This window comes from Oncorhynchus mykiss, chromosome 3 (genome assembly GCF_057628025.1).
Source record: "Oncorhynchus mykiss isolate SJ-2025 chromosome 3, ASM5762802v1, whole genome shotgun sequence".
NCBI lineage: Eukaryota > Metazoa > Chordata > Actinopteri > Salmoniformes > Salmonidae > Oncorhynchus > Oncorhynchus mykiss.
The window spans coordinates 2814384-2833754 of NC_143024.1; positions in this window are offsets into that span (position 1 = coordinate 2814384).

Genomic DNA, 19371 nt, shown 5'->3' on the forward strand with positions numbered 1-19371 from the left:
TGCCTTGGCAGGAACTAATGGGGGTCCATAATAAACCCCAGGAAGAGTAGCTGCTGCCTTGGCAGGAACTAATGGGAATCCATAATAAACCCAGGAAGAGTAGCTGCTGCCCTGGCAGGAACTAATGGGGATCCATAATAAACCACAGGAAGAGTAGCTGTTGTCTTGGCAGGAACTAATGGGGTCCATAATAAACCCCAGGAAGAGTAGCTGCTGCCTTGGCAGGAACTAATGGGGATCCATAATAAACTCCAGGAAGAGTAGCTGCTGCCTTGGCAGGAACTAATGGGGATCCATACTAAACCACAGGAAGATTAGCTGCTGTCTTGGCAGGAACTAATGGGGATCCATAATAAACCCCAGGAAGACTAGCTGCTGCCTTGGCAGGAACTAATGGGGATCCATAATAAACCACGGGAAGAGTAGCTGCTGTCTTGGCAGGAACTAATGGGGATCCATAATAAACCCCAGGAAGACTAGCTGCTGCCTTGGCAGGAACTAATGGGGATCCATAATAAACCCCAGGAAGAGTAGCTGCTGCCTTGGCAGAAACTAATGGGGATCCATAATAAACCCCAGGAAGACTAGCTGCTGCCTTATCAGGAACTAATGGGGTTCCATAATAAACCTCAGGAAGAGTAGCTGCTGCCTTGGCAGGAACTAATGGGGATCCATAATAAACCCCAGGAAGACTAGCTGCTGCCTTGGCAGGAACTAATGGGGATCCATAATAAACCCCAGGAAGAGTAGCTGCTGCCTTGGCAGGAACTAATGGGGATCCATAATAAACCCCAGGAAGAGTAGCTGCTGCCTTGGCAGGAACTAATGGGGATCCACAATAAACCCTAGAAAGACTAGCTGCTGCCTTGGCAGGAACTAATGGGGATCCATAATAAACCCCAGGAAGAGTAGCTGCTGCCTTGGCAGGAACTAATGGGGATCCATAATAAACCCCAGGAAGAGTAGCTGCTGCCTTGGCAGGAACTAATGTGGATCCATAATAAACCCCAGGAAGACTAGCTGCTGCCTTGGCAGGAACTAATGGGGATCCATAATAAACCCCAGGAAGAGTAGCTGCTGCCTTGGCAGGAACTAATGGGGATCCATAATAAACCCCATGAAGAGTAGCTGCTGCCTTGGCAGGAACTAATGTGGATCCATAATAAACCCCAGGAAGAGTAGCTGCTGCCTTGGCAGGAACTAATGGGGATCCATAATAAACCCCAGGAAGACTAGCTGCTGCATTGGCAGGAACTAAATGGGGATCCATAATAAACCACAGGAAGACTAGCTGCTGCCTTGGCAGGAACTAATGGGGATCCATAATAAACCCCAGGAAGACTAGCTGCTGCCTTGGCAGGAACTAATGGGGATCCATAATAAACCCCAGGAAGAGTAGCTGCTGCCTTGGCAGGAACTAATGGGGATCCATAATAAACCCCAGGAAGAGTAGCTGCTGCCTTGGCAGAAACTAATGGGGATCCATAATAAACCCCAGGAAGACTAGCTGCTGCCTTGGCAGGAACTAATGGGGATCCATAATAAACCCCAGGAAGACTAGCTGCTGCCTTGGCAGGAACTACTGGGGATCCATAATAAACCCCAGGAAGAGTAGCTGCTGCCTTGGCAGGAACTAATGGGGATCCATAATAAACCCCAGGAAGAGTAGCTGCTGCCTTGGCAGGAACTAATGTGGATCCATAATAAACCCCAGGAAGACTAGCTGCTGCCTTGGCAGGAACTAATGGGGATCCATAATAAACCCCAGGAAGAGTAGCTGCTGCCTTGGCAGGAACTAATGGGGATCCATAATAAACCCCATGAAGAGTAGCTGCTGCCTTGGCAGGAACTAATGTGGATCCATAATAAACCCTAGGAAGAGTAGCTGCTGCCTTGGCAGGAACTAATAGGGATCCATAATAAACCCCAGGAAGACTAGCTGCTGCATTGGCAGGAACTAATGGGGATCCTTAATAAACCACAGGAAGACTAGCTGCTGCCTTGGCAGGAACTAATGGGGATCCATAATAAACCCCAGGAAGAGTAGCTGCTGCCTTGGCAGGAACTAATGGGGATCCATAATAAACCCCAGGAAGAGTAGCTGCTGCCTTGGCAGGAACTAATGGGGATCCATAATAAACCCTAGAAAGACTAGCTGCTGCCTTGGCAGGAACTAATGGGGATCCATAATAAAACCCAGGAAGACTAGCTGCTGCCTTGGCAGGAACTAATGGGGATCCATAATAAACCCCAGGAAGACTAGCTGCTGCCTTGGCAGGAACCAATGGGGATCCATAATAAACCTCAGGAAGAGTAGCTGCTGCCTTGGCAGGAACTAATGGGGGTCCATAATAAACCCCAGGAAGACTAGCTGCTGCCTTGGCAGGAACTAATGGGGATCCATAATAAACCCCAGGAAGAGTAGCTGCTGCCTTGGCAGGAACTAATGGGGATCCATAATAAACCCCATGAAGAGTAGCTGCTGCCTTGGCAGGAACTAATGTGGATCCATAATAAACCCTAGGAAGAGTAGCTGCTGCCTTGGCAGGAACTAATAGGGATCCATAATAAACCCCAGGAAGACTAGCTGCTGCATTGGCAGGAACTAATGGGGATCCTTAATAAACCACAGGAAGACTAGCTGCTGCCTTGGCAGGAACTAATGGGGATCCATAATAAACCCCAGGAAGACTAGCTGCTGCCTTGGCAGGAACTAATGGGGATCCATAATAAACCCCAGGAAGAGTAGCTGCTGCCTTGGCAGGAACTAATGGGGATCCATAATAAACCCCAGGAAGAGTAGCTGCTGCCTTGGCAGGAACTAATGGGGATCCATAATAAACCCTAGAAAGACTAGCTGCTGCCTTGGCAGGAACTAATGGGGATCCATAATAAAACCCAGGAAGACTAGCTGCTGCCTTGGCAGGAACTAATGGGGATCCATAATAAACCCCAGGAAGACTAGCTGCTGCCTTGGCAGGAACCAATGGGGATCCATAATAAACCTCAGGAAGAGTAGCTGCTGCCTTGGCAGGAACTAATGGGGGTCCATAATAAACCCCAGGAAGAGTAGCTGCTGCCTTGGCAGGAAGTAATGGGAATCCATAATAAACCCAGGAAGAGTAGCTGCTGCCCTGGCAGGAACTAATGGGGATCCATAATAAACCAATGGAAGAGTAGCTGCTGCATTGGCAGGAACTAATGGGGTTCCATAATAAACCCCAGGAAGAGTAGTTGCTGCCTTGGCAGGAACTAATGGGGATCCATAATAAAACCCAGGAAGACTAGCTGCTGCCTTGGCAGGAACTAATGGGGATCCATAATAAACCCCAGGAAGACTAGCTGCTGCCTTGGCAGGAACCAATGGGGATCCATAATAAACCTCAGGAAGAGTAGCTGCTGCCTTGGCAGGAACTAATGGGGGTCCATAATAAACCCCAGGAAGAGTAGCTGCTGCCTTGGCAGGAACTAATGGGAATCCATAATAAACCCAGGAAGAGTAGCTGCTGCCCTGGCAGGAACTAATGGGGATCCATAATAAACCACAGGAAGAGTAGCTGCTGTCTTGGCAGGAACTAATGGGGTCCATAATAAACCCCAGGAAGAGTAGCTGCTGCCTTGGCAGGAACTAATAGGGATCCATAATAAACTCCAGGAAGAGTAGCTGCTGCCTTGGCAGGAACTAATGGGGATCCATACTAAACCACAGGAAGATTAGCTGCTGTCTTGGCAGGAACTAATGGGGATCCATAATAAACCCCAGGAAGACTAGCTGCTGCCTTGGCAGGAACTAATGGGGATCCATAATAAACCACGGGAAGAGTAGCTGCTGTCTTGGCAGGAACTAATGGGGATCCATAATAAACCCCAGGAAGACTAGCTGCTGCCTTGGCAGGAACTAATGGGGATCCATAATAAACCCCAGGAAGAGTAGCTGCTGCCTTGGCAGGAACTAATGGGGATCCATAATAAACCCCAGAAAGACTAGCTGCTGCCTTGGCAGGAACTAATGGGGATCCATAATAAAACCCAGGAAGACTAGCTGCTGCCTTGGCAGGAACTAATGGGGATCCATAATAAACCCCAGGAAGAGTAGCTGCTGCCTTGGCAGGAACTAATGGGGATCCATAATAAACCCCATGAAGAGTAGCTGCTGCCTTGGCAGGAACTAATGTGGATCCATAATAAACCCTAGGAAGAGTCGCTGCTGCCTTGGCAGGAACTAATGGGGATCCATAATAAACCCCAGGAAGACTAGCTGCTGCATTGGCAGGAACTAATGGGGATCCATAATAAACCCCAGGAAGACTAGCTGCTGCCTTGGCAGGAACTAATGGGGATCCATAATAAACCCCAGGAAGACTAGCTGCTGCCTTGGCAGGAACTAATGGGGATCCATAATAAACCCCAGGAAGAGTAGCTGCTGCCTTGGCAGGAACTAATGGGGATCCATAATAAACCCCAGGAAGAGTAGCTGCTGCCTTGGCAGGAACTAATGGGGATCCACAATAAACCCTAGAAAGACTAGCTGCTGCCTTGGCAGGAACTAATGGGGATCCATAATAAATCCCAGGAAGAGTAGCTGCTGCCTTGGCAGGAACTAATGGGGATCCATAATAAACCCCAGGAAGAGTAGCTGCTGCCTTGGCAGGAACTAATGTGGATCCATAATAAACCCCAGGAAGACTAGCTGCTGCCTTGGCAGGAACTAATGGGGATCCATAATAAACCCCAGGAAGAGTAGCTGCTGCCTTGGCAGGAACTAATGGGGATCCATAATAAACCCCATGAAGAGTAGCTGCTGCCTTGGCAGGAACTAATGTGGATCCATAATAAACCCTAGGAAGAGTAGCTGCTGCCTTGGCAGGAACTAATGGGGATCCATAATAAACCCCAGGAAGACTAGCTGCTGCATTGGCAGGAACTAATGGGGATCCATAATAAACCACAGGAAGACTAGCTGCTGCCTTGGCAGGAACTAATGGGGATCCATAATAAACCCCAGGAAGACTAGCTGCTGCCTTGGCAGGAACTAATGGGGATCCATAATAAACCCCAGGAAGAGTAGCTGCTGCCTTGGCAGGAACTAATGGGGATCCATAATAAACCCCAGGAAGAGTAGCTGCTGCCTTGGCAGGAACTAATGGGGATCCATAATAAACCCTAGAAAGACTAGCTGCTGCCTTGGCAGGAACTAATGGGGATCCATAATAAAACCCAGGAAGACTAGCTGCTGCCTTGGCAGGAACTAATGGGGATCCATAATAAACCCCAGGAAGACTAGCTGCTGCCTTGGCAGGAACCAATGGGGATCCATAATAAACCTCAGGAAGAGTAGCTGCTGCCTTGGCAGGAACTAATGGGGGTCCATAATAAACCCCAGGAAGAGTAGCTGCTGCCTTGGCAGGAACTAATGGGAATCCATAATAAACCCAGGAAGAGTAGCTGCTGCCCTGGCAGGAACTAATGGGGATCCATAATAAACCAATGGAAGAGTAGCTGCTGTCTTGGCAGGAACTAATGGGGGTCCATAATAAACCCCAGGAAGAGTAGCTGCTGCCTTGGCAGGAACTAATGGGGATCCATAATAAACTCCAGGAAGAGTAGCTGCTGCCTTGGCAGGAACTAATGGGGATCCATAATAAACCCCAGGAAGAGTAGCTGCTGCCTTGGCAGGAACTAATGGGGATCCACAATAAACCCTAGAAAGACTAGCTGCTGCCTTGGCAGGAACTAATGGGGATCCATAATAAATCCCAGGAAGAGTAGCTGCTGCCTTGGCAGGAACTAATGGGGATCCATAATAAACCCCAGGAAGAGTAGCTGCTGCCTTGGCAGGAACTAATGTGGATCCATAATAAACCCCAGGAAGACTAGCTGCTGCCTTGGCAGGAACTAATGGGGATCCATAATAAACCCCAGGAAGAGTAGCTGCTGCCTTGGCAGGAACTAATGGGGATCCATAATAAACCCCATGAAGAGTAGCTGCTGCCTTGGCAGGAACTAATGTGGATCCATAATAAACCCTAGGAAGAGTAGCTGCTGCCTTGGCAGGAACTAATGGGGATCCATAATAAACCCCAGGAAGACTAGCTGCTGCATTGGCAGGAACTAATGGGGATCCATAATAAACCACAGGAAGACTAGCTGCTGCCTTGGCAGGAACTAATGGGGATCCATAATAAACCCCAGGAAGACTAGCTGCTGCCTTGGCAGGAACTAATGGGGATCCATAATAAACCCCAGGAAGAGTAGCTGCTGCCTTGGCAGGAACTAATGGGGATCCATAATAAACCCCAGGAAGAGTAGCTGCTGCCTTGGCAGGAACTAATGGGGATCCATAATAAACCCTAGAAAGACTAGCTGCTGCCTTGGCAGGAACTAATGGGGATCCATAATAAAACCCAGGAAGACTAGCTGCTGCCTTGGCAGGAACTAATGGGGATCCATAATAAACCCCAGGAAGACTAGCTGCTGCCTTGGCAGGAACCAATGGGGATCCATAATAAACCTCAGGAAGAGTAGCTGCTGCCTTGGCAGGAACTAATGGGGGTCCATAATAAACCCCAGGAAGAGTAGCTGCTGCCTTGGCAGGAACTAATGGGAATCCATAATAAACCCAGGAAGAGTAGCTGCTGCCCTGGCAGGAACTAATGGGGATCCATAATAAACCAATGGAAGAGTAGCTGCTGTCTTGGCAGGAACTAATGGGGGTCCATAATAAACCCCAGGAAGAGTAGCTGCTGCCTTGGCAGGAACTAATGGGGATCCATAATAAACTCCAGGAAGAGTAGCTGCTGCCTTGGCAGGAACTAATGGGGATCCATACTAAACCACAGGAATAGTAGCTGCTGTCTTGGCAGGAACTAATGGGGATCCATAATAAACGCCAGGAAGACTAGCTGCTGCCTTGGCAGGAACTAATGGGGATCCATAATAAACCACGGGAAGAGTAGCTGCTGTCTTGGCAGGAACTAATGGGGATCCATAATAAACCCCAGGAAGACTAGCTGCTGCCTTGGCAGGAACTAATGGGGATCCATAATAAACCCCAGGAAGAGTAGCTGCTGCCTTGGCAGAAACTAATGGGGATCCATAATAAACCCCAGGAAGACTAGCTGCTGCCTTATCAGGAACTAATGGGGTTCCATAATAAACCTCAGGAAGAGTAGCTGCTGCCTTGGCAGGAACTAATGGGGATCCATAATAAACCCCAGGAAGAGTAGCTGCTGCCTTGGCAGAAACTAATGGGGATCCATAATAAACCCCAGGAAGAGTAGCTGCTGCCTTGGCAGGAACTAATGGGGGTCCATAATAAACCCCAGGAAGAGTAGCTGCTGCCTTGGCAGAAACTAATGGGGATCCATAATAAACCCCAGGAAGACTAGCTGCTGCCTTGGCAGGAACTAATGGGGATCCATAATAAACCCCAGAAAGAGTAGCTGCTGCCTTGGCAGAAACTAATGGGGGTCCATAATAAACCCCAGGAAGAGTAGCTGCTGCCTTGGCAGAAACTAATGGGGATCCATAATAAACCCCAGGAAGACTAGCTGCTGCCTTGGCAGGAACCAATGGGGATCCATAATAAACCTCAGGAAGAGTAGCTGCTGCCATGGCAGAAACTAATGGGGATCCATACTAAACCACAGGAAGAGTAGCTGCTGCCTTGGCAGGAACTAATGGGGGTCCATAATAAACCCCAGGAAGAGTAGCTGCTGCCTTGGCAGGAACTAATGGGAATCCATAATAAACCCAGGAAGAGTAGCTGCTGCCCTGGCAGGAACTAATGGGGATCCATAATAAACCAATGGAAGAGTAGCTGCTGTCTTGGCAGGAACTAATGGGGGTCCATAATAAACCCCAGGAAGAGTAGCTGCTGCCTTGGCAGGAACTAATGGGGATCCATAATAAACTCCAGGAAGAGTAGCTGCTGCCTTGGCAGGAACTAATGGGGATCCATACTAAACCACAGGAATAGTAGCTGCTGTCTTGGCAGGAACTAATGGGGATCCATAATAAACGCCAGGAAGACTAGCTGCTGCCTTGGCAGGAACTAATGGGGATCCATAATAAACCACGGGAAGAGTAGCTGCTGTCTTGGCAGGAACTAATGGGGATCCATAATAAACCCCAGGAAGACTAGCTGCTGCCTTGGCAGGAACTAATGGGGATCCATAATAAACCCCAGGAAGAGTAGCTGCTGCCTTGGCAGAAACTAATGGGGATCCATAATAAACCCCAGGAAGACTAGCTGCTGCCTTATCAGGAACTAATGGGGTTCCATAATAAACCTCAGGAAGAGTAGCTGCTGCCTTGGCAGGAACTAATGGGGATCCATAATAAACCCCAGGAAGAGTAGCTGCTGCCTTGGCAGAAACTAATGGGGATCCATAATAAACCCCAGGAAGAGTAGCTGCTGCCTTGGCAGGAACTAATGGGGGTCCATAATAAACCCCAGGAAGAGTAGCTGCTGCCTTGGCAGAAACTAATGGGGATCCATAATAAACCCCAGGAAGACTAGCTGCTGCCTTGGCAGGAACTAATGGGGATCCATAATAAACCCCAGAAAGAGTAGCTGCTGCCTTGGCAGAAACTAATGGGGGTCCATAATAAACCCCAGGAAGAGTAGCTGCTGCCTTGGCAGAAACTAATGGGGATCCATAATAAACCCCAGGAAGACTAGCTGCTGCCTTGGCAGGAACCAATGGGGATCCATAATAAACCTCAGGAAGAGTAGCTGCTGCCATGGCAGAAACTAATGGGGATCCATAATAAACCCCAGGAAGACTAGCTGCTGCCTTATCAGGAACTAATGGGGATCCATAATAAACCCCAGGAAGACTAGCTGCTGCCTTATCAGGAACTAATGGGGTTCCATAATAAACCTCAGGAAGAGTAGCTGCTGCCTTGGCAGGAACTAATGGGGATCCATAATAAACCCCAGGAAGAGTAGCTGCTGCCTTGGCAGAAACTAATGGGGATCCATAATAAACCCCAGGAAGAGTAGCTGGTGCCTTGGCAGGAACTAATGGGGGTCCATAATAAACCCCAGGAAGAGTAGCTGCTGCCTTGGCAGAAACTAATGGGGATCCATAATAAACCCCAGGAAGACTAGCTGCTGCCTTGGCAGGAACTAATGGGGATCCATAATAAACCCCAGAAAGAGTAGCTGCTGCCTTGGCAGAAACTAATGGGGGTCCATAATAATCCCCAGGAAGAGTAGCTGCTGCCTTGGCAGAAACTAATGGGGATCCATAATAAACCCCAGGAAGACTAGCTGCTGCCTTGGCAGGAACTAATGGGGATCCATAATAAACCTCAGGAAGAGTAGCTGCTGCCATGGCAGAAACTAATGGGGATCCATAATAAACCCCAGGAAGACTAGCTGCTGCCTTATCAGGAACTAATGGGGATCCATAATAAACCCCAGGAAGAGTAGCTGCTGCATTGGCAGGAACTAATGGGGTTCCATAATAAACCCCAGGAAGAGTAGTTGCTGCCTTGGCAGGAACTAATGGGGATCCATAGTAAAACCCAGGAAGAGTAGCTGCTGCCTTGGCAGGAACTAATGGGGATCCATAATAAACCCTAGAAAGACTAGCTGCTGCCTTGGCAGGAACTAATGGGGATCCATAATAAAACCCAGGAAGACTAGCTGCTGCCTTGGCAGGAACTAATGGGGATCCATAATAAACCCCAGGAAGACTAGCTGCTGCCTTGGCAGGAACCAATGGGGATCCATAATAAACCTCAGGAAGAGTAGCTGCTGCCTTGGCAGGAACTAATGGGGGTCCATAATAAACCCCAGGAAGAATAGCTGCTGCCTTGGCAGGAACTAATGGGAATCCATAATAAACCCAGGAAGAGTAGCTGCTGCCCTGGCAGGAACTAATGGGGATCCATAATAAACCACAGGAAGAGTAGCTGCTGTCTTGGCAGGAACTAATGGGGGTCCATAATAAACCCCAGGAAGAGTAGCTGCTGCCTTGGCAGGAACTAATGGGGATCCATAATAAACTCCAGGAAGAGTAGCTGCTGCCTTGGCAGGAACTAATGGGGATCCATACTAAACCACAGGAAGAGTAGCTGCTGTCTTGGCAGGAACTAATGGGGATCCATAATAAACCCCAGGAAGACTAGCTGCTGCCTTGGCAGGAACTAATGGGGATCCATAATAAACCACGGGAAGAGTAGCTGCTGTCTTGGCAGGAACTAATGGGGATCCATAATAAACCCCAGGAAGACTAGCTGCTGCCTTGGCATGAACTAATGGGGATCCATAATAAACCTCAGGAAGAGTAGCTGCTGCCTTGGCAGGAACTAATGGGGATCCATAATAAACCCCAGGAAGACTAGCTGCTGCCTTGGCAGGAACTAATGGGGATCCATAATAAACCCCAGGAAGAGTAGCTGCTGCCTTGGCAGGAACTAATGGGGATCCATAATAAACCCCAGGAAGAGTAGCCGCTGCCTTGGCAGGAACTAATGTGGATCCATAATAAACCCTAGGAAGAGTAGCTGCTGCCTTGGCAGGAACTAATGGGGATCCATAATAAACCCCAGGAAGACTAGCTGCTGCCTTGGCAGGAACGAATGGAAATCCATAATAAACCCCAGGAAGACTAGCTGCTGCCCTGGCAGGAACTAATGGGGTTCCATAATAAACCTCAGGAAGAGTAGCTGCTGCCTTGGCAGGAACTAATGGGGATCCATAATAAACCCCAGGAAGACTAGCTGCTGCCTTGGCAGGAACTAATGGGGATCCATAATAAACCCCAAGAAGAGTAGCTGCTGCCTTGGCATGAACTAAAGGGGATCCATAATAAACCCCAGGAAAAGTAGCTGCTGCCTTGGCAGGAACTAATGGGGATCCATAATAAACCCCAGAAAGAGTAGCTGCTGCCTTGGCAGAAACTAATGGGGGTCCATAATAAACCCCAGGAAGACTAGCTGCTGCCTTGGCAGAAACTAATGGGGATCCATAATAAACCCCAGGAAGAGTAGCTGCTGCCATGGCAGAAACTAATGGGGATCCATAATAATCCCCAGGAAGACTAGCTGCTGCCTTATCAGGAACTAATGGGGATCCATAATAAACCCCAGGAAGACTAGCTGCTGCCTTGGCAGGAACTAATGGGGATCCATAATAAACTCCAGGAAGAGTAGCTGCTGCCTTGGCAGGAACTAATGGGGATCCATACTAAACCACAGGAAGAGTAGCTGCTGTCTTGGCAGGAACTAATGGGGATCCATAATAAACCCCAGGAAGACTAGCTGCTGCCTTGGCAGGAACTAATGGGGATCCATAATAAACCACGGGAAGAGTAGCTGCTGGTTTGGCAGGAACTAATGGGGATCCATAATAAACCCCAGGAAGACTAGCTGCTGCCTTGGCAGGAACTAATGGGGATCCATAATAAACCCCAGGAAGAGTAGCTGCTGCCTTGGCAGAAACTAATGGGGATCCATAATAAACCCCAGGAAGACTAGCTGCTGCCTTGGCAGGAACTAATGGGGATCCATAATAAACCCCAGGAAGAGTATCTGCTGCCTTGGCAGGAACTAATGTGGATCCATAATAAACCCTAGGAAGAGTAGCTGCTGCCTTGGCAGGAACTAATGGGGATCCATAATAAACCCCAGGAAGACTAGCTGCTGCCTTGGCAGGAACTAATGGAAATCCATAATAAACCCCAGGAAGACTAGCTGCTGCCCTGGCAGGAACTAATGGGGTTCCATAATAAACCTCATGAAGAGTAGCTGCTGCCTTGGCAGGAACTAATGGGGATCCATAATAAACCCCAGGAAGACTAGCTGCTGCCTTGGCAGGAACTAATGGGGATCCATAATAAACCCCAAGAAGAGTAGCTGCTGCCTTGGCATGAACTAAAGGGGATCCATAATAAACCCCAGGAAAAGTAGCTGCTGCCTTGGCAGGAACTAATGGGGATCCACAATAAACCCCAGAAAGAGTAGCTGCTTCCTTTGCAGAAACTAATGGGGGTCCATAATAAACCCCAGGAAGAGTAGCTGCTGCCTTGGCAGAAACTAATGGGGATCCATAATAAACCCCAGGAAGACTAGCTGCTGCCTTGGCAGGAACTAATGGGGATCCATAATAAACCCCAGGAAGAGTAGCTGCTGCCATGGCAGAAACTAATGGGGATCCATAATAATCCCCAGGAAGACTAGCTGCTGCCTTATCAGGAACTAATGGGGATCCATAATAAACCCCAGGAAGACTAGCTGCTGCCTTGGCAGGAACTAATGGGGATCCATAATAAACTCCAGGAAGAGTAGCTGCTGCCTTGGCAGGAACTAATGGGGATCCATACTAAACCACAGGAAGAGTAGCTGCTGTCTTGGCAGGAACTAATGGGGATCCATAATAAACCCCAGGAAGACTAGCTGCTGCCTTGGTAGGAACTAATGGGGATCCATAATAAACCACGGGAAGAGTAGCTGCTGGTTTGGCAGGAACTAATGGGGATCCATAATAAACCCCAGGAAGACTAGCTGCTGCCTTGGCAGGAACTAATGGGGATCCATAATAAACCCCAGGAAGAGTAGCTGCTGCCTTGGCAGAAACTAATGGGGATCCATAAGAAACCTCAGGAAGAGTAGCTGCTGCCTTGGCAGGAACTAATGGGGATCCATAATAAACCCCAGGAAGACTAGCTGCTGCCTTGGCAGGAACTAATGGGGATCCATAATAAACCACAGGAAGACTAGCTGCTGCCTTGGCAGGAACTAATGGGGATCCATAATAAACCCCAGGAAGACTAGCTGCTGCCTTGGCAGGAACTAATGGGGATCCATAATAAACCCCAGGAAGAGTAGCTGCTGCCTTGGCAGGAACTAATGGGGATCCATAATAAACCTCAGGAAGAGTAGCTGCTGCCTTGGCAGGAACTAATGGGGATCCATAATAAACCCTAGAAAGACTAGCTGCTGCCTTGGCAGGAACTAATGGGGATCCATAATAAAACCCAGGAAGACTAGCTGCTGCCTTGGCAGGAACTAATGGGGATCCATAATACACCCCAGGAAGAGTAGCTGCTGCCTTGGCAGGAACTAATGTGGATCCATAATAAACCCTAGGAAGAGTAGCTGCTGCCTTGGCAGGAACTAATGGGGATCCATAATAAACCCCAGGAAGACTAGCTGCTGCCTTGGCAGGAACTAATGGAAATCCATAATAAACCCCAGGAAGACTAGCTGCTGCCCTGGCAGGAACTAATGGGGTTCCATAATAAACCTCAGGAAGAGTAGCTGCTGCCTTGGCAGGAACTAATGGGGATCCATAATAAACCCCAGGAAGACTAGCTGCTGCCTTGGCAGGAACTAATGGGGATCCATAATAAACCCCAAGAAGAGTAGCTGCTGCCTTGGCATGAACTAAAGGGGATCCATAATAAACCCCAGGAAAAGTAGCTGCTGCCTTGGCAGGAACTAATGGGGATCCATAATAAACCCCAGAAAGAGTAGCTGCTGCCTTGGCAGAAACTAATGGGGGTCCATAATAAACCCCAGGAAGAGTAGCTGCTGCCTTGGCAGAAACTAATGGGGATCCATAATAAACCCCAGGAAGACTAGCTGCTGCCTTGGCAGGAACTAATGGGGATCCATAATAAACCCCAGGAAGAGTAGCTGCTGCCATGGCAGAAACTAATGGGGATCCATAATAATCCCCAGGAAGACTAGCTGCTGCCTTATCAGGAACTAATGGGGATCCATAATAAACCCCAGGAAGAGTAGCTGCTGCCTTGGCAGGAACTAATGTGGATCCATAATAAACCCTAGGAAGAGTAGCTGCTGCCTTGGCAGGAACTAATGGGGATCCATAATAAACCCCAGGAAGACTAGCTGCTGCCTTGGCAGGAACTAATGGAAATCCATAATAAACCCCAGGAAGAGTAGCTGCTGCCTTGGCAGAAACTAATGGGGATCCATAATAAACCCCAGGAAGAGTAGCTGCTGCCATGGCAGAAACTAATGGGGATCCATAATAATCCCCAGGAAGACTAGCTGCTGCCTTATCAGGAACTAATGGGGATCCATAATAAACCCCAGGAAGACTAGCTGCTGCCTTGGCAGGAACTAATGGGGATCCATAATAAACTCCAGGAAGAGTAGCTGCTGCCTTGGCAGGAACTAATGGGGATCCATACTAAACCACAGGAAGAGTAGCTGCTGTATTGGCAGGAACTAATGGGGATCCATAATAAACCCCAGGAAGACTAGCTGCTGCCTTGGCAGGAACTAATGGGGATCCATAATAAACCACGGGAAGAGTAGCTGCTGGTTTGGCAGGAACTAATGGGGATCCATAATAAACCCCAGGAAGACTAGCTGCTGCCTTGGCAGGAACTAATGGGGATCCATAATAAACCCCAGGAAGAGTAGCTGCTGCCTTGGCAGAAACTAATGGGGATCCATAATAAACCCCAGAAAGACTAGCTGCTGCCTTGGCAGGAACTAATGGGGATCCATAATAAACCCCAGGAAGAGTATCTGCTGCCTTGGCAGGAACTAATGTGGATCCATAATAAACCCTAGGAAGAGTAGCTGCTGCCTTGGCAGGAACTAATGGGGATCCATAATAAACCCCAGGAAGACTAGCTGCTGCCTTGGCAGGAACTAATGGAAATCCATAATAAACCCCAGGAAGACTAGCTGCTGCCCTGGCAGGAACTAATGGGGTTCCATAATAAACCTCAGGAAGAGTAGCTGCTGCCTTGGCAGGAACTAATGGGGATCCATAATAAACCCCAGGAAGACTAGCTGCTGCCTTGGCAGGAACTAATGGGGATCCATAATAAACCCCAAGAAGAGTAGCTGCTGCCTTGGCATGAACTAAAGGGGATCCATAATAAACCCCAGGAAAAGTAGCTGCTGCCTTGGCAGGAACTAATGGGGATCCACAATAAACCCCAGAAAGAGTAGCTGCTTCCTTTGCAGAAACTAATGGGGGTCCATAATAAACCCCAGGAAGAGTAGCTGCTGCCTTGGCAGAAACTAATGGGGATCCATAATAAACCCCAGGAAGACTAGCTGCTGCCTTGGCAGGAACTAATGGGGATCCATAATAAACCCCAGGAAGAGTAGCTGCTGCCATGGCAGAAACTAATGGGGATCCATAATAATCCCCAGGAAGACTAGCTGCTGCCTTATCAGGAACTAATGGGGATCCATAATAAACCCCAGGAAGACTAGCTGCTGCCTTGGCAGGAACTAATGGGGATCCATAATAAACTCCAGGAAGAGTAGCTGCTGCCTTGGCAGGAACTAATGGGGATCCATACTAAACCACAGGAAGAGTAGCTGCTGTCTTGGCAGGAACTAATGGGGATCCATAATAAACCCCAGGAAGACTAGCTGCTGCCTTGGCAGGAACTAATGGGGATCCATAATAAACCACGGGAAGAGTAGCTGCTGGTTTGGCAGGAACTAATGGGGATCCATAATAAACCCCAGGAAGACTAGCTGCTGCCTTGGCAGGAACTAATGGGGATCCATAATAAACCCCAGGAAGAGTAGCTGCTGCCTTGGCAGAAACTAATGGGGATCCATAAGAAACCTCAGGAAGAGTAGCTGCTGCCTTGGCAGGAACTAATGGGGATCCATAATAAACCCCAGGAAGACTAGCTGCTGCCTTGGCAGGAACTAATGGGGATCCATAATAAACCACAGGAAGACTAGCTGCTGCCTTGGCAGGAACTAATGGGGATCCATAATAAACCCCAGGAAGACTAGCTGCTGCCTTGGCAGGAACTAATGGGGATCCATAATAAACCCCAGGAAGAGTAGCTGCTGCCTTGGCAGGAACTAATGGGGATCCATAATAAACCTCAGGAAGAGTAGCTGCTGCCTTGGCAGGAACTAATGGGGATCCATAATAAACCCTAGAAAGACTAGCTGCTGCCTTGGCAGGAACTAATGGGGATCCATAATAAAACCCAGGAAGACTAGCTGCTGCCTTGGCAGGAACTAATGGGGATCCATAATACACCCCAGGAAGAGTAGCTGCTGCCTTGGCAGGAACTAATGTGGATCCATAATAAACCCTAGGAAGAGTAGCTGCTGCCTTGGCAGGAACTAATGGGGATCCATAATAAACCCCAGGAAGACTAGCTGCTGCCTTGGCAGGAACTAATGGAAATCCATAATAAACCCCAGGAAGACTAGCTGCTGCCCTGGCAGGAACTAATGGGGTTCCATAATAAACCTCAGGAAGAGTAGCTGCTGCCTTGGCAGGAACTAATGGGGATCCATAATAAACCCCAGGAAGACTAGCTGCTGCCTTGGCAGGAACTAATGGGGATCCATAATAAACCCCAAGAAGAGTAGCTGCTGCCTTGGCATGAACTAAAGGGGATCCATAATAAACCCCAGGAAAAGTAGCTGCTGCCTTGGCAGGAACTAATGGGGATCCATAATAAACCCCAGAAAGAGTAGCTGCTGCCTTGGCAGAAACTAATGGGGGTCCATAATAAACCCCAGGAAGAGTAGCTGCTGCCTTGGCAGAAACTAATGGGGATCCATAATAAACCCCAGGAAGACTAGCTGCTGCCTTGGCAGGAACTAATGGGGATCCATAATAAACCCCAGGAAGAGTAGCTGCTGCCATGGCAGAAACTAATGGGGATCCATAATAATCCCCAGGAAGACTAGCTGCTGCCTTATCAGGAACTAATGGGGATCCATAATAAACCCCAGGAAGAGTAGCTGCTGCCTTGGCAGGAACTAATGTGGATCCATAATAAACCCTAGGAAGAGTAGCTGCTGCCTTGGCAGGAACTAATGGGGATCCATAATAAACCCCAGGAAGACTAGCTGCTGCCTTGGCAGGAACTAATGGAAATCCATAATAAACCCCAGGAAGACTAGCTGCTGCCCTGGCAGGAACTAATGGGGTTCCATAATAAACATCAGGAAGAGTAGCTGCTGCCTTGGCAGGAACTAATGGGGATCCATAATAAACCCCAGGAAGACTAGCTGCTGCCTTGGCAGGAACTAATGGGGATCCATAATAAACCCCAAGAAGAGTAGCTGCTGCCTTGGCATGAACTAAAGGGGATCCATAATAAACCCCAGGAAAAGTAGCTGCTGCCTTGGCAGGAACTAATGGGGATCCATAATAAACCCCAGAAAGAGTAGCTGCTGCCTTGGCAGAAACTAATGGGGGTCCATAATAAACCCCAGGAAGAGTAGCTGCTGCCTTGGCAGAAACTAATGGGGATCCATAATAAACCCCAGGAAGACTAGCTGCTGCCTTGGCAGGAACTAATGGGGATCCATAATAAACCCCAGGAAGAGTAGCTGCTGCCATGGCAGAAACTAATGGGGATCCATAATAATCCCCAGGAAGACTAGCTGCTGCCTTATCAGGAACTAATGGGGATCCATAATAAACCCCAGGAAGACTAGCTGCTGCCTTGGCAGGAACTAATGGGGATCCATAATAAACCCCAGGAAGACTAGCTGCTGCCTTGGCAGGAACTAATGGGGATCCATAATAAACCCCAGGAAGAGTAGCTGCTGCCTTGGCAGGAACTAATGGGGATCCATAATAAACCCCAGGAAGAGTAGCTGCTGCCTTGGCAGGAACTAATGTGGATCCATAATAAACCCTAGGAAGAGTAGCTGCTGCCTTGGCAGGAACTAATGGGGATCCATAATAAACCCCAGGAAGAGTAGCTGCTGCCTTGGCAGGAACTAATGGGGATCCATAATAAACCCTAGAAAGACTAGCTGCTGCCTTGGCAGGAACTAATGGGGATCCATAATAAAACCCAGGAAGACTAGCTGCTGCCTTGGCAGGAACTAATGGGGATCCATAATAAACCCCAGGAAGAGTAGCTGCTGCCTTGGCAGGAACTAATGTGGATCCATAATAAACCCTAGGAAGAGTAGCTGCTGCCTTGGCAGGAACTAATGGGGATCCATAATAAACCCAAGGAAGACTAGCTGCTGCCTTGGCAGGAACTAATGGAAATCCATAATAAACCCCAGGAAGACTAGCTGCTGCCCTGGCAGGAACTAATGGGGTTCCATAATAAACCTCAGGAAGAGTAGCTGCTGCCTTGGCAGGAACTAATGGGGATCCATAATAAACCCCAGGAAGACTAGCTGCTGCCTTGGCAGGAACTAATGGGGATCCATAATAAACCCCAAGAAGAGTAGCTGCTGCCTTGGCATGAACTAAAGGGGATCCATAATAAACCCCAGGAAAAGTAGCTGCTGCCTTGGCAGGAACTAACGGGGATCCATAATAAACCCCAGAAAGAGTAGCTGCTGCCTTGGCAGAAACTAATGGGGGTCCATAATAAACCCCAGGAAGAGTAGCTGCTGCCTTGGCAGAACCTAATGGGGATCCATAATAAACCCCAGGAAGACTAGCTGCTGCCTTGGCAGGAACTAATGGGGATCCAAAATAAACCCCAGGAAGAGTAGCTGCTGCCATGGCAGAAACTAATGGGGATCCATAATAATCCCCAGGAAGACTAGCTGCTGCCTTATCAGGAACTAATGGGGATCCATAATAAACCCCAGGAAGAGTAGCTGCTGCCTTGGCAGGAACTAATGTGGATCCATAATAAACCCTAGGAAGAGTAGCTGCTGCCTTGGCAGGAACTAATGGGGATCCATAATAAACCACAGGAAGAGTAGCTGCTGTCTTGGCATGAACTAATGGGGATCCATAATAAACCCCTGGAAGACTAGCTGCTGCCTTGGCAGGAACTAATGGGGATCCATAATAAACCACGGGAAGAGTAGCTGCTGGTTTGGCAGGAACTAATGGGGATCCATAATAAACCCCAGGAAGACTAGCTGCTGCCTTGGCAGGAACTAATGGGGATCCATAATAAACCCCAGGAAGAGTAGCTGCTGCCTTGGCAGAAACTAATGGGGATCCATAATAAACCCCAGAAAGACTAGCTGCTGCCTTGGCAGGAACTAATGGGGATCCATAATAAACCCCAGGAAGACTAGCTGCTGCCTTGGCAGGAACTAATGGGGATCCATAATAAACCCCAGGAAGACTAGCTGCTGCCTTGGCAGGAACTAATGGGGATCCATAATAAACCTCAGGAAGAGTAGCTGCTGCCTTGGCAGGAACTAATGGGGATCCATAATAAACCTCAGGAAGAGTAGCTGCTGCCTTGGCAGGAACTAATGGGGGTCCATAATAAACCCCAGGAAGAGTAGCTGCTGCCTTGGCAGGAACTAATGGGAATCCATAATAAACCCAGGAAGAGTAGCTGCTGCCCTGGCAGGAACTAATGGGGATCCATAATAAACCACAGGAAGAGTAGCTGCTGTCTTGGCAGGAACTAATGGGGGTCCATAATAAACCCCAGGAAGAGT